The sequence below is a fragment of the Monopterus albus genome, unplaced genomic scaffold (assembly GCF_001952655.1).
Source record: "Monopterus albus unplaced genomic scaffold, M_albus_1.0 scaffold10.1, whole genome shotgun sequence".
Lineage (NCBI taxonomy): Eukaryota > Metazoa > Chordata > Actinopteri > Synbranchiformes > Synbranchidae > Monopterus > Monopterus albus.
In genome coordinates, this window is record NW_018127890.1 from 818,317 (window position 1) to 825,363 (window position 7,047).

Consider the following 7,047-nt stretch of genomic DNA (forward strand, 5'->3'; position numbering starts at 1 on the left):
CGGGGCACCCTCGGCACCTCAAAAACCAGCCAGTGCAGTGACAGCAATTAGGCAAAGCCAACGGCTGGCAGGTACATAATGAGGCTGCAAATTCTGTGGCACCAGAAGTGCACAGCTTGGAATATATTAAAAAGAAAAACAATAGCTTAATTCCTGTAATTAATGACTGCATGTAGCCAGGGCAGAGCACTGGTGAACTGCACTGTCAGCTGCCCAGTCAGCAGTGGAGTTGAACACTTTATGCTTGATTCAGTTTGATTTAGTTAGGACATGTCCTTCAGATGGATCTGAGTTAGCCCGCTTGCTCTCTTTCATGCTCAGCAATGGATAAGTCCAGTTCAAACCTCAGGCTAGAAAATAATGTTGTAGGGTTTTACTGTAACCTTTTGACAGGAGCTTTCTGCCTGGGGTGCTGAACCACATCAAAACCATTTCAGCACCCACTGTGCACTCTGTGGCAGCTGATGCACACAGGACAGTTAGCTGAAGGTGTCTGAGGGGTCGTCTTATCAGGACATAACCTCTGACACCTAAAGACACACCAGTCTGAGGGACCGTTTTATTAAAGCCTCATTCAGTCAGTAGGTCAGATCTTTGTTTATGAAGCACATACTGATGTAGATGTAGAAATGTAATTGTTTATTACTGACTTCATAGCTAAAAGTGTTGTAGTGGACTGCATTATAGTCAGAGGTGTTCCTAATACCCTGACCCTTCTCATGTAAGTAAATGGGGAGGACACCAGTAGAGACGCCTCTGAGATACATTCACATTCATGAACTGATGTGTGCATGTAGAACATTTTCTTTTACCCTTATACTGTTAAACACACAGATTCTGAGTGAATTAAATGATGATTTTGTTTAAAAACAAAAACAAAGTACTGATCCCAAGGTCTTTGTGGAAGTTGTTGGCATTTGATTGATTATGGAGCCACACTAGATTTCATTTGGCATCGTGTTTTGGCCACTTTGATTAATGGAAATCTAGTATTTACTCCACTTTGAGCCCTGTTTTGGGCTTCACCAACACCTGAGGGATCTGGATTCACTAGCTTTGTGTAAAGTGCTGTGGGTTTTCTGGAGGTTTTACTCTGAAAACAGCTGCCTGCTACAGCCAAAAGCAACAGAGATAAGAGGGGTGAGAGTGAAGTACTTAATCATGTGATTCATTGTTCATGTAGAAAATTTTAATTACAGCTGCTCGAGGATGAAACGTGACCATGTGCATATTTTGGAAATATGGTTTTACTAGACTGTTAGTACAAATGTAGCTGAGACAGAGATGGTGATAATAATTAAAACAAAAAGGTGTTTTGATGTGTGTATGAGCAGCAAGTGCACGAGTGAGGAGATGATTTTTTTCCCCCTGTATATTTCCTCCTTATTTAATTATGTCAGTGTTTGCCTGTCAATCGAGAGATGAAGGAACCATGATTAGGTCATGAATACTTGATCAAAGCATTAATAGTGTATACACACACACACACACACACGTGCAACACACAAATGTGGCCTTTGACTGTGTCTGATAGCCTTTGTAGTTTTTCCCAGATTGACAGTAATTGAACCGATTCCAAACCATCCAGCGACTAGTTTTTCAGACTAACATGACAGGACAAAGCAAACCAATCCAACAGCTCCGATATGAGATGACAGGACCATCCCAAACCCCCAACCATCTACTTAGAAGTGTGCCACCTGTATGTTTTCAAAATTATAATCATTTGATCACATTTTAATCTGCTCCTCCCTCTATGTATAATGGCATGTATGTATTATATATTATACATACATGCCATTATATTATCCTCTGGATAAGCGGAGGAAGATGGATGGATGGATGGATATATATATGTACACACACACACACACACACACACACACACACAATGGGCGTGTATAATGTAATAATACCAGCACAGACACTGACTGTTCTGTTCTGAAGCAGTGTACTGTGAGCCCCCAGGTCAGTGTAACCATCTCAATGTTTTCCTAGTCTTGTCTTGTAGTGGTGATGGATGGGCAGGTTGTGGTTTTGATGTAGTCACATTCGTACTCGTTTTGTGTCAGAAGTAAATCTGGTGTAAATTTTGTGTAAATCTGAAATCTTTCCCGTGTCTGTATTTTTACTGTGAAAGACAAAGATCAAGAGAATAACTGAGTGACAGTCTTTTTCAAGTCTGTAGAGCCTCAGCAGCTGAGTTACTCATTTATTAAAGGCTGTTCAAATGATAAAAAAGAGAAGTGGACGCACTTGTAAGGAACATTCAATCACAGTCTAGTCAGTCTGTCCTTTTCTTTCATTAATTTTTGATGAGCAGTCTGTTTAAGGGTGTTGATGCCTCAGACTCAAGCAGCAACTTTAGATTTTTTCTGCAGATTTGATGTTGAAGTTATGGATTTAACATTCACTAAAAAGTTAGACAAAAAAAGAGAAAGTATTTCACCTGAAATAAACTCGGTTCAATTACACAACTCTCAAAATAATCAGTTTCCATTCAGTTCTTAAAGTGGCAGTTCTTAAGGTCGTGCAGGTTGGCAGCACTTGTTGAACCACAGGCAAAGAGATAAATCAGCAAACTCTAACTATTATTTGTTTAATTTAACATTTTCTCTTTTTAGTATAATTAAGTGTCATATGTTGGTTGGTGTTGATTAACCTTGTTCAAATGTTTTCAGAGATAGAAGTATGAAGTTCAAAATGTATCATCAGATTTGAAAAAGTGCAGTTTTTGAGTTTTATTCCCCACACAAGATATTTTGGACTTTCCATTTTCTACATCACAGGCTGCTCACCACACCCTTCACTCACCCACCTGCCTCTGCTTCCATTCTTCTGTCTCACATTCATCATTTCTACACATTTTATCCAGATTTAATCAGCAGAAATATTGTGTGCGACAGGCAGAAAAATAAATAAAAAACAAGTGAATGGATGTGGGGACTGACATTTTCTGCACCGGAGTGTTTTATCAGATTCAGTAATTGTGTCGTTCTCCACAGTATCAGGCCTGTTAACCCTATTAAGAACCCACTGTTAAGAACTTCAGCTTTATTATTTGCTGGTGAGCTCATTTGCCGCACTACATTTTCTCTAACCTTCTTCCCAGTGGTCCCTCCTCACCGCATGTCACCTCATATGAACAAATGCTCACAGCTGTGGAGGGCAGTCTTTATTAATGGGGAGGTTATAAATGAACCGTTAAACTGTAGGGAGGGCTAGCCATCTCTCATCAATAGAAGAAGAAGAAACAGCCATCACCATGGTTACTGATGGATGATATGTTCGCCCACCTGTACTGTTACATTATATGCTGTTTCTTTGCCAATACACAACACGTCCAAAGTAGAGCACGATTCTCATTGACTACATTTGATGAAATGAATATATTCAGGGAAAAAGTGACATTTTTTCCTCATATTTTAAGTTAAAGTTTACCCTCACTACATATTCTCGTGTCTGAGGCTGCAACTAATTATAACTAATTATTACATTCAGTATCAATTAATCTGCATTTATGTTCCTGATTAATTTTTTGTGTGGAAAAATGCTCATTATAATCTCCCAGAGGTCGACATGACTTAATTAGATTGATTTGCCCAAAGAAAACCTGTAAAAAAAATCTAAATATTCACATTTGAGAGGCTGGAATCAGACAGGTTTTGACAGTTTTGCGTAGAAGTGCTTAAATAATCAATTTTTTAGATTGTTACTGATGTATTTTTTAATTTTCTAAGTGTTTGGGTTCTAGTCTAAAGCTGCCCTAAACAGCAATGGAAAGAAAAAGTTGCGAAGGTTCATGTTCTAAGGTAACATTCAAGAAGGTACGAGACGTACATGTAACTTGTAATATACAAAGTTTCCTCCGTTGTCAGCAGTCTGACTGGTAAAAGACCTTCGTAGACCATTTACATTCCTCATTGAACATTTTGCTCTCAAGTGGATAGAATTATATTGAGTTAATGTTTCTCGCAGTCTAGCTTAATTTGGCATCAAGGCAGACTAGAGACAGGGGGTGAGACATGTAACAAAAGTCCCCTGGCTGAGAGGTTGCAGTTAACTGGTATGTCCAAAAACCATCAGGCCACTCCAACACGTCACACTTGAAGTCTTGAGCTTCAACATCTGTAGAAAGATTCTGTAACTGTATTTTGTGATATGGGGGGAGGGGTAGAGCGGGCTGGGAGAGAGAGGAGGAAGCTGTGGCAGGCAGAAAGAAACACAGGAATCGATCCATTAGATGTGTTTTTGGGAGATGTTCCTGTAAAGCAGGGAAACCTGTTTATACAGTACATCTGTCTGTGCTTGTGTGTATTTGGGATGCAAAAGGCGTCCAGACACCAGCCGGCCATGCAGATGTGGATGTTCTGCTAGATTGATTCTCATCCCCCTTGGGACAGAGTTGGGGTGTGTGTTTGTGTGTGTTTGACAGAGGGAGATCTATGGCCAGCTGAGTGCCCTAACACTGTTTGTTTACATTTTCTCTTCACTTCATCATGCACCCTCCTCCTCCTTCACAAATCCATCCTTTCTGTTCTCTCTGCACGCCCATCCCGGTGTCCCTGCTGTCACTAACTAGTGCTGCCTTTTCCTAATCAGTTGGAAACTGCAGGGAACTCAAGTCTCCCATTTCATACTGGAAACCACTGAATGAGCAAAATATTACACAACATAGATTCAGTTTTCATCTTTCACCAATTTGTGTCATCTTTTTAAATGCCTACAGTGTGTATAGCCTTAGTACAAACTACTGAACCTGGTTTCTAGACCTCTTATTTAGTGATTGGCTGTTTATTCTATGGATTAGTAGTGATGTGTTGATACTAAATGGCTTGTTGATTAATTATTGAATTGCTCCACAGAAAATGAATTTTCTTATTGCTTTTTCAAGCAATAATGCTGAATGTTCTCTGGCTCCAGCTCCACAAATACTGTATGAGGCTGTGCTGTTTTACTTTGTTGTATATCGCTGTAGATGTAGCATTTTTGCCTGTGATATTCACACTCATGCATGCACCATGCAGTACAACACAACAGCATGCATAGTGTTTTTTTTACAAGATGCATATTACCACATTCATCACACACTCATTTATTATTTATTGGTGATGACAACAAAGAAATAAGTATCTGATCTACAATATTTTGGCCAGATTTCTTCCAAAAACATTAAGGCTCTACAATGGTAGAAAATCATTGGCTGTCCACTGCTCTCCCTGGAAGACACTGCAAATACTCGCTATCTTAACAGAGCAAAGAACATCACCTGTTTGACCTGTTGCCCTCTGGCAGGAGCTACAGGGCACTAAAAACCCAGACCACTAGACTCTTGTCTTCCGTAAGACCTTTCACTCCCTTAATCAACTAAAATATGTAAAATTAAATGGCTAACATCAAACTGCAAACCCAATATTGTGCAATACTGTGATGTACTGTGGCACCTTATATCTTTTATATATATATATGTAGAAGATGTGGAAGGTGACGGCACAAGTGGTCCCCATGATAATAGGAACATCGGGGGCTGTGACCCCCAAACTGGGAGAGTGGCTCCAACAGATCCCAGGAACAACATCCAAGATCTCTGTCCAGAAGAGTGCAGTCCTAGGAACAGCTAAGATACTGCGCAGGACCCTCAAGCTCCCAGGCCTCTGATAGAGGACCTGAGCTTGAAGGAAGGAATAAAAGACCGCTCCAAAGTGAGGCATTGTGGGGAATTGATGTGGTTGTGTGTAGCAGTTATATTTAGTGTGTAATTTTTAACTGGCACCTCTAAAAGTAGTACTCCCTGTTTAGTTGTATTTAACAGAGAGCTGCACAAGAATTCCTATATGCCTAGACTGTCTGTTTATGCATACATGGCATATAAAAATCTTGACTTGACTATAATGCTAATAAATTATTTTATATAGTCTTTCAATTCGTTCAATTCATATGTTTGGACCTAGTCTCAAAACCATCCATGTTTGTGTCCTGGAGGAGGGAAACTACTTGATAAAAATCACACAAAAGATCTAAGTGTTATTTTATGTTGATGTGTTGTCATTTATATGTAACAGTGATATTTTATATGATGTATCACTCTCTCCTCCACGTTAATGCATAGCATATGGCACAGATGATGGATGTCTTGGAGCTCCTGAATAACAATGAAATGTATGTGTATGTACATGTCTTTCTATAGTTGTGTGGACAAATTCTATTTCAGTACCACCAATGTGAGGAGATGTTGGCCTTGTGTTGGAGGGTAAAGATTAGAATAAGGTTTAGGTTAGTGTTAAGGGCCAGGAAATGCATTACCTCAATGAGTGTCCTTATATTTATAGAAAGACAAACATGTCAGTGAAGAATTAGTGTGACTTTTTATATTTTTATATGTTTGTTATTTTAGTGTTTTTCTGTGTAATCACATTGCTGTCTCATGTCGGTTTTGTGGCGAGTCATTTCAGCAACAGCCCTCATTTCCTGTGAGGCCAGATGTTAATGGTGTTTATTACAGCTGCATATTCAAATAGAATACATTTGATGAGTTCTGGTTCTGGTGTGAAAATCATCAGGGTAGAGGGCGGCCCCTTTATCTGACAGTCTGAATACCAACGTACTATGATATTACAGTTTTTCTGAATTGCTAAAACACGTTTCTTGAAACCACCACTCATTTTCTCAAAACCTTAAACACAAATCCAAATACTCAAACTAAATTCACAAAACCTCCGACTCGTCTAGCAAAATCAAGCAATTGCTTCAAAACCATGTCACCAGCACTCAAAATCAAACAATGCTTTCAGATCATACACAAATGAGTCAATCATATACGCACTGCAGCTCAGTCATTAGACACTACATCAAAAAAAGGAGAACACAGCATCCAGGACATGTAGTTACAACAAAAAAAAGTTTATTATATGGTGAATTTACCAAAAATCATGTTATGATCAAAGAAGAAGAAAAGCACATCAGAAAGATTATTCTGCCTCAGGATCACGTCTTTGAGCTGGGCCTGGCCAGAGGGCTTCATCTACGTCGCAGGCAATGTTGTCCCTT

General features: G+C 39.4%; 1 protein-coding gene across 3 annotated transcripts in view; it reads left to right on the forward strand.

Annotated features, from left to right (window-relative positions):
• smyd3 (SET and MYND domain containing 3) overlaps positions 1–7,047 on the forward strand; it is a 78,626-nt gene that overhangs the window by 46,500 nt on the left and 25,079 nt on the right. The window lies entirely within an intron of this gene.